This window comes from Oncorhynchus nerka, linkage group LG16, assembly GCF_034236695.1.
Source record: "Oncorhynchus nerka isolate Pitt River linkage group LG16, Oner_Uvic_2.0, whole genome shotgun sequence".
Classification (NCBI taxonomy): Eukaryota; Metazoa; Chordata; class Actinopteri; order Salmoniformes; family Salmonidae; genus Oncorhynchus; species Oncorhynchus nerka.
In genome coordinates this window covers 2,409,955-2,418,554 of record NC_088411.1, presented here as the reverse complement: position 1 = coordinate 2,418,554, position 8,600 = coordinate 2,409,955, and the positions used below count along the sequence as shown (strand labels likewise).

The 8,600-nt window shown below is 41.6% G+C and overlaps 1 long non-coding RNA gene across 2 annotated transcripts; it reads left to right on the top strand.

Annotated features, from left to right (window-relative positions):
• Nucleotides 1-1,509: 1,509 nt before the first annotated feature.
• On the top strand, nucleotides 1,510-5,928 carry LOC115144514 (uncharacterized). 2 transcript variants are annotated; one of them, XR_003865822.2, is made up of 4 exons: nucleotides 1,510-4,610; nucleotides 4,810-4,894; nucleotides 5,132-5,250; nucleotides 5,419-5,928. It is a non-coding gene; the product is annotated as an uncharacterized LOC115144514 (long non-coding RNA). The 2 variants fall into 2 exon arrangements; XR_003865821.2 differs by having other exon boundaries at nucleotides 1,510-4,894.
• Nucleotides 5,929-8,600: the final 2,672 nt, after the last annotated feature.

Sequence of the window (8,600 nt, the reverse complement as noted above, 5' to 3'; positions counted from 1 at the left end):
GTTCCTCTCTAGGTTTCTTCCTAGGTTTTGGCCTTTCTAGGGAGTTTTTCTTAGCCACCGTGCTTTTACACCTGCATTGTTTGCTGTTTGGGGTTTTAGGCTGGGTTTCTGTACAGCACTTTGAGATATCAGCTGATGTACGAAGGGCTATATAAATAAATTTGATTTGATTTGATGCTGACCAGACCAGACACGTCGCATGCGCGAGCGTTGCAAAATAAATTCAATTATTGTGTTATTTAACTTGTGTCTAATCGCAGTGCTCACTGTAAAAGGCTGCATAGAAGGCTGCACGATTAATCGAATTCAGATTGAAATTGAGATATTGGCATGTGCAATATCCATATCGCGAGTGGCTGCAATTTTCTCCTTTCTTTGACACTGTTAATACAACAAAAACTAGACTACAGTTCCTCCTTCACTGAGAAGCGCTGAAGTCCATTCATTCACTCTACATGCACAGAAGATGCTGGCCAATCACAAGCGGGCTCTCTCACTCGCTGCATGGCATGCACATGCTGGCCAATCACAAGCGTCCCCGCTTAGAGCATGCAGTTAGATGCTGGTGAGGAGAGAAAAGGCAAAACCTCAGCGTGGGTGTCGGAAACACGAGTGTGGTAAGGCTAGATTAAAAGAATGTGATCGGAATACCTCCATAATAAATGGTGTTCTGTCTAATCAATATTGTTTTGTTTTAAGTACAGTGGGGCAAAAAAGTATTTAGTCAGCCACCAATTGTGTAAGTTCTCCCACCATAACATGCAAATAAATTCATTAAAAATCCTACAATGTGATTTTCTGGATTTTTTTTCTCATTTTGTCTGTCATAGTTGAAGTGTACCTATGATGAACATTACAGGCCTCTCTCATCTTTTTAAGTGGGAGAACTTGCACAATTGGTGGCTGACTAAATACGTTTTTGCCCTACTGTAGTTTCACATTCAATGCTGGTTGAAGCTGTATATACTGACCCAGACCCGGTGCCAGGATAAAGTGACTAAAGAGGGCAGTTGAAATCGGCATCCTGGCTTGGAATTATAATGAATTCTGCTTATATCACGCCATACGACAATAAACAAAGTTTAAACGCGAGAACCATTGAGTGCTTTTAAAGTGACGGATAGTTTGGCGCAAAATCTGCAGCCTATCTCCACTGCCGTAGTATCATCACAACGGACAGTGCCCTACACACTAAAGCAAGGCTGTTTTGGTAAAGAATATAGGCTACAAGATAGACGGGGTTGTTCACCAATTACAAACAGCCTATGTGAATGCAGCCGTACACACAGCTGTCTTACCAGAATAATTGCAAACTAAATGCTGAATAGCAGTTTGGCTTGGAATACAAACACAACCGCGAATGTGAACAAATGAATGAGAACAGAACAAGACAGTGGTACCAAGTAGTAGGCCTAGTAAACAAAATATCAGATTGATAAAAGGCATTACACAATCTATATTTAGGCCAGTTACATTAGCAGTGAACAAAAGGCGAATGGAGATCCAAAACAACGAGATAGCAATGCACAGCTGTCTTAAATCCTGCCCCCTTCAAACATGGAAAATTAGCCACTCATGAGTTCATCAACACGTCGTGTTACGGCATTATACATTTCTGTGGATCAAATTCGAGTAATCAATTAAGCAATGCCAGCCCACCATAAACACGTTTCCAAAACGTACAGTTCCATTTACAACCACGAAAACCAATGGGCTACCAAGAAAACCATAATATAATGTATCTATTTCTATGATGAAACACACCGATATGTAGCTATACCCAGGGGCGTTATTTGGGGTCTTGCATTGGAATTATATTGAGTTCTGCTTATATCATGCTATATCACAATAAACGGAATACATCACAATGGAAAATGAGTCCATTTGGAGCAGGCGATTTCAGTCTGCAAAAACTGGCGAGCGACACTAAACTCAGCTTCCACCAAATTTGTTTTGCTCAGATCCAGCAGTGGTTTCACCTTTTTCACATCTATTAAGTCATGGCTCTCTGGGTCAAGGGCACACAAGGCCTCCACCAGTTGGCTGTTGCATTCACTGAATCGTTCTGACATTCTCACCAATGACGGCATTCAACATGCTGAAGTACAGTCTTTTACACTCTGTCTCTTCTCCTCTGTCCTGCTGGCCTACTGTACTGTCCACCATATAGCCGGAGGTTTGTACTAACATCATCGTTTGCTTGGAGGTGGTGGCTCAAACGGCTTCGAACTCGCTGCCACACCTCAGCTTTTCGACGCACTCCAACCCACTTCGGACCACTTTGACTCCATTGTAAAGATCCGTTGCTTTTGCCTGGAGTAATTTGCTTGGAGGATGGAACAAGAAGACTGAGGTTTCTGTGCACCATGTTGGCGACAAACATAAACCCGGGGTCCGTCATTTCCTTAAGCAGCGCTGTAGCCTCGAGTCTTACATCTGTGTTGTACGAACACGTGCATTCGATGTCAGAGAGGAACTTCACAATGCTATCACAACTTTAACAACCACTGATACAGTAGCCAGTTGTCCAGTCCATTCTCTTCCTATGAACTAGATGCTATTAAATTAAAAAAATTTGTACAGAGAATCTGCAACTAGGGTAGGATTCTAGGCTAACCTGGGCTGGCTCCTCTGTTCCAAGATTGTCACGAACAGTCCGAGGTGCAGGGGGCTAACGAGCCATTATCCTGGCGCAGAGATAGCAGAGATGTTGCTGCTGCTCATTGCTCTCCTACTCCATTAGCTTTGTTTGGGAAGCCAATTTCTGACATCCATCATTGCAGCTGGTTCGAGCTAGCTAAATAGGCTAAGGCTAATAACACTAATGCTTTTCACAGCTAGCTAAGAAGCTAACTAAACTCTGTATTGGTGGGGCATGAGTTGCTTCAATGGTAAACTTGATCCCGCCCTTATAAATCAAAATCAAATATTACAGGTGAAGGCGTATCAAGTTACTCACTTAGCCTACCACAGATGAGAAACCTTTTATCCCACTTTTTATGGAAACCCAAAGGAGTCATACCTAACCGTCCCAGTGGCTTTCCAATTCCAAAGCCCTCCTACACACACCACGGTGCGCTCTGTCCATTGTGCTGACACAGGGCAGTGGAGATACAGATTTTGCGCAAACCTGTCACTCAATCGCTTTGACTTTTTTTGCAATTTTTATATAGGGACATTAAACTAAAACTGAGGGGGCACAAGTTTCAACTGAGGGGCCTATGCCCCCCTTTCCCCCCTTGTGAAGCCGGGTATGTATTGACCATTTATACAGACCACAATATGTACTGACTACAACCCTCTGGGAGATTAAGATGAGCAGAGAAATTCTTTCTCTATCATGGCCCAGGTGTTTGACGGAAAACAGCCAATCTACAGACCACATCTTCAGGTCAACCATCTTTGATTAGTTTGATGGGCATTAGTGGCTACATTTGGGAGATATTGTGATGATCGAAGTCACTACCAGTAAATGAAATAGGAAGTGGATCAACCTATGTGCTGCACTTGTGACAGATTTGTTGGCAGATTCACAATAATGTGCCTTGCTAGAATTGATGGGCTGTGGTTGTGTAGATGTTGTTAATGATGTGGGTTTTAAACCAGTTTGTTCAGGTGGCAGTCTTACAGAGTGTTCAGAAGCAGGGTGAGAGACAACCACACATGTGATTAGGACTCATCACATTCAACAATCAGGTGTAATGTTTCATCCGTTTCCCATTGACATGATTGACTATTTCTGAGTGTTGATATCTAATGAAATTGTGTTTTCATGCTCGTTACATTCATTGGCTGTAGGTATTAAATCTGTGTTTTCTGTGTGACATTTCACAATGCGGTTGGTGGGAGGAGCTATAGGAGGACAGACTCATTGTAATGGCTGGCATGGAATTGTGGTTTCCATGTGTTTGATACTGTTCCATTCATTCCATTCCAGCCATTACAATGACCCTATCCTCCTATAGCTTCTCCCACTAGCCTCCACTGATTTCGAGTCAATATTCATCCAATATTTGGCTGTGAATCTAAAGTTGTTTTGATCAGTATATTAAGATCATCCACTGATGTTTGTCTTGCCAGGTGACTGCACGGATAGGGACATTTCTCCTCGCGTTTTTAGTGGGGTGCCGAGATTCTACGGTAATACGAGAGAGGCAATAAGGGAACAAACAAACTCTACATTTTAATTCAAGGGCCCATGTGGTCCAAGAGCAAATAAGCCATGGACTTATTTTAAAGCTTGTCCAATGAAGGAATAATTTAATGAAATAACGGTATGTTGACACTCTTCTCTTTTCATTAAAAGATTGTCTAAGAGTGGTGCCTCGGCTCTATGTCCAGCTTGTAGCCATAGCGATGGCATCTCGGGAACCAGGGTCAAAAGCCAGACAGTCCTATAGTTTCAGTGCCCCTGAATACATACGATATCTGTCTTGTTTATGACATTGTACCATTGGAATATATTGTCGTCTTCCCAGGTGATTATTTGCACCGATGGAAAGGCCTACACAGACCTGGGGAATCTGGAGGTGGAGGACAACAATCAAGCTCGATATTTCCTCTACTCCACCATCTTCTACCAAGACCTGGGCGAGTATGCTGCTAGTCAGGTGTTGGTGCAACTCTACTGTCTTCACTAGCTCAATTTTCACTTCTATTTGAGTATCACAGTGCAGTGGAGAACCTATTTTACCTTGGATTAACACATTTTCATACAGGCTATGTTGATAGTCTATAAGGTGTTAACAGAAATTATATGTAGTTATTGAATACTGTAAGCAATCACTTATGTTACCCTTTCTCTCATAGGGTGACAGTGGCAGTGTTGGCCATTGAGGGGAAAGACTGCAGACTTGATGAGCAGGGGAGACCAGCAGGTCATACAGGCGAAAAGGTTTGTGATACATAAAGCAGGGTTCTCCAACCCTGTTCCTGGAGAGCTACCCTCCTGTAGGTTCATTTCAACCCCACTTGTAACTAACCTGATTCAGCTTATCAACCAGCTAATTATTATAAGCAGGTGCGCTAGATTGGGGTTGGAGCGAAAACCTACACGGCTTGCTCGTGATCAGTCAGTTGTGCAAGATGTGTCTTTTAATATGGTACTGTATGTGTTTTCTTTTCCCCCTAGGTGGTGATAGCAAGCTATATATATAGCAAGCTATATGAACTACACACTGAATTTGAGATTATAGAGAACAGGATGATAGCTACACATTGTAGTGTGAATTTGCTGCTCCCAACAACTCTGTAAGTGTTGAATTACACATCGGTATATTCATTTGTATTTACAAATATAGTATATGTACAGTGGGGGGGGGGAGTATTTAGTCAGCCACCAATTGTGCAAGTTCTCCCACTGTTACGGATACAAGTATCCTGTGTGTGTGTTTCTTTTCTCTCCTTCTCCCCTCACAGGTGAAAATCATCACTCCCCAATCAGTCACCAATCATCAATCAGAAGACGCACCTCCTCCTGTTTCCTACCCAATCGCCGTTCCTTTCCCTTTGTTTAAAAACCCTGTCAGTTGTTTGCTGTGGAGCTCAATCTCTCTGTAAATGCCATGTCTGTAGGTCTCTTTGTTTCACTCGCTCTTTGTGTATTGACCTCTCTTTTGTTTGAGCACCTCCATAGCACTTTGTCATCACCTGTGAGTATTGTTTTGGTTATGGTGTTTGTTTGTTTGCTGGTGGGAAAAGGGGGAACCAAGACAAGTCGCCCATGGGCATACACTACCCGTAGGTAAACTTTGTTAAATACACTAGTTAGAACTGGGCGGACCACCCACTGTATTTTTGGTTAGTTAGTTAGCTGTTGTTAAAGTAGGCTAGTCTAGCTTAGGGGTGTTTTTGAATACTTATTGTTTCTTTCCTTGGGTCCAGCTCAGCCCCTTTTCCTGCCCCCCCCATTACCGTGTGTTTATTAATAAACCCTGAGTTTGACGGTAGATTTCAGTTGTCGTGGTTATTTCGTTCACACTTTTACTTTGTCACTATTATAAATTGCATGAGTTATGTTACAGGTCTCATTACCATCCCCCCCTAGATTGTCGGGCCAAAAGGGATTCGTAACCCCCACTTAAAAAGATGAGAGGCCTGTAATTTTCATCATAGGTACACTTCAACTATGACAGACAAAATGTGAGAAAAAAAATCCAGAAAATCACATTGTAGGATTTTTAATGAATTTATTTGCAAATTATGGTGAAAAATAAGTATTTGGTCAATAACAACAAAAGTTTCTCAATACTTTGATTTATACCCTTTGTTGGCAATGACAGAGGTCAAATGTTTTCTGTAAGTCTTCACAAGGTTTTCGCACACTGTTGCTGGTATTTTGTCCCATTCCTCCATGCAGACTCAAGTGAAAGTCACCCAGTAAAATACTACTTGAGTAAAAGTAAAAAATTGAGTTTAATTTTTATACTTAAGTATCAAAAGTAAATGTAATCGCTAAAATATACTTATGTATCAAAAGTACAAGTATAAATAATTTCAAATGTATTATATTAATCAAGGTAGACGGACAAATTGTCTTGTTATTTTTATTTACAGATAGTGTCGGAGTGTGCCCCTGGCTAAGACAGAATTGACAAAGAAACATTTGTTTAGTGGGTCCACCAGAGTAGAGGCAGTAGGGATGACTAGACATGTTGTCTTAAAGTATGTGAATTAGACCACATTTTCCTGTCCTGCTAAGCATTCAAAATGTGTCAGGGAAAATGTATGTAGTAAAAAATACATTATTGTCTTTAGGAATGTAGCAACTTAAAAGTTGTCAAATATAAATAGGAAAGTAAAGATGCCCCCAAAAATTACTTAAGTTGTACTTTAAAGTATTTTTACTTAAGTACTTTACACCACTGGCCTTCCTGTGGCAGTCCTCAGGAGAGCCAGTTTTATCATAGCACTTGAAGGTTTTTGCGACTGTACTTGAAGAAACTTGAAATTCTCCAGATTGACTGACCTTCATGTCTTAAAGTAATGATGGACTGTCGTATCTCCTTCCTTATTTGAGCTGTTCTTGCCATAATATAGACTTGGTATTTTACCAAATAGGGCTACTTTCTGTACACCACCCCTAACTTGTCACAACACAACTGATTGGCTCAAATGCATTAAGAAGGAAAGATATTCCACAAACAAAGGCACACCTGTTAATTGAAATGCATTCCAGGTGACTACCTCATGAAGCTGGTTGAGAGAATGCCAAGAATGTGCAAAGCTGTCATCAAGGCAAAGGGTGTTACTACATGATTTCATATGTGTTACATAGTTTGTCTTCACTATTATTCTACAATGTAGAAAATATTATAAAGAAAGAAAAACCCTGGAATGAGTAGGTGTCCAAACCTTGGACTGGTACTGTACGTTATAAAATCCAAGCTAACAATTTAGGCTATATTGCAAATTAGTGTTCCCTTGAATCAACACCTACCCTAAGTGTTAATTACTATTACAGTGCTCCAGACTAACATTTCCCCTGGTGTCACAAACTTTTACAGTTGGTGGCACCAGCCCATGATTTGGTCAGACTCAAATCATGAGTAATCATCTTATACAGTCATTCATAGTGAGGTATAATAAATAGAACACTGAGGTACTCATCCTTGCAGGAATGCATGATTATAGATATTTTTATGTGCACCTAATACAGATTGTCATGAATTTTGGGTTGACAATTAGTGTAATATCGACTTTATTTGTTTAATAGAGATTAATTACATATTTATGTGCACTAACTAATATCATAGGCTAATTAATTTGGGGTTCAACATCATTACAACTCAAAACACATCAACTAGATTGCTAATGCAACAAAAAAAAGAATAGCCACTGCTAGTAGCCATGTATTCAGCCAACAGTAAACTTGATGTCCTAAAAAACTTTGCAGTTGTAGGCTACTACCCATGAGACCTATAGGCCTATGCCCTTGTAATGGCAGGTGCACAGTTGACATCTGTCCCTGAATCAGTCTAATACCTACATGTTTCAAGAAGACCACCACTGTTTCAAGTAGACCACCCTGTCCAAGAACGCCAAGGTAAACTGTCTAAATGACTATCGCCCTGTAGCACTCACATCTGTAGCTATGAAATGCTTTGAAAGGCTGGTCATGGCTCACATCAACATCATCTTCCCAGACACCCTGGACCCACTCCAATTAGCATACCACCCCAACAGATCCACAGATGACGCAATCAGATCCACAGATGCCGCAATCTCTATTGGGCTTCACACTGCCCTTTCCCTACCTGGACAAAAGGAACACCTTCGTGAGAATGCTGTACATTGACTACAGCTCAGCGTTCAATACCATAGTGTCCTCTAAGCTCATCACTAAGCGAAGGACCCTGTGATTAAACACCTCCCTCTGCAACTGGATCCTGAACTTCCTGACTGGCTGCCCGCAGGTGGTGAGGGTAGGCAACATGGGGGCCCCTCAGTGGTGCGTGCTTAGTCCCCTCTGGTACTCCCTGATCACCCACGACTGCACAATTACAACACCATCATTACGTTTGCTGACGACACGACGGTGGTTGGCCTGATCACCGACGACAATGAGACAGCCTACAGGGTGGAGGTCAGAGAACTGGCCG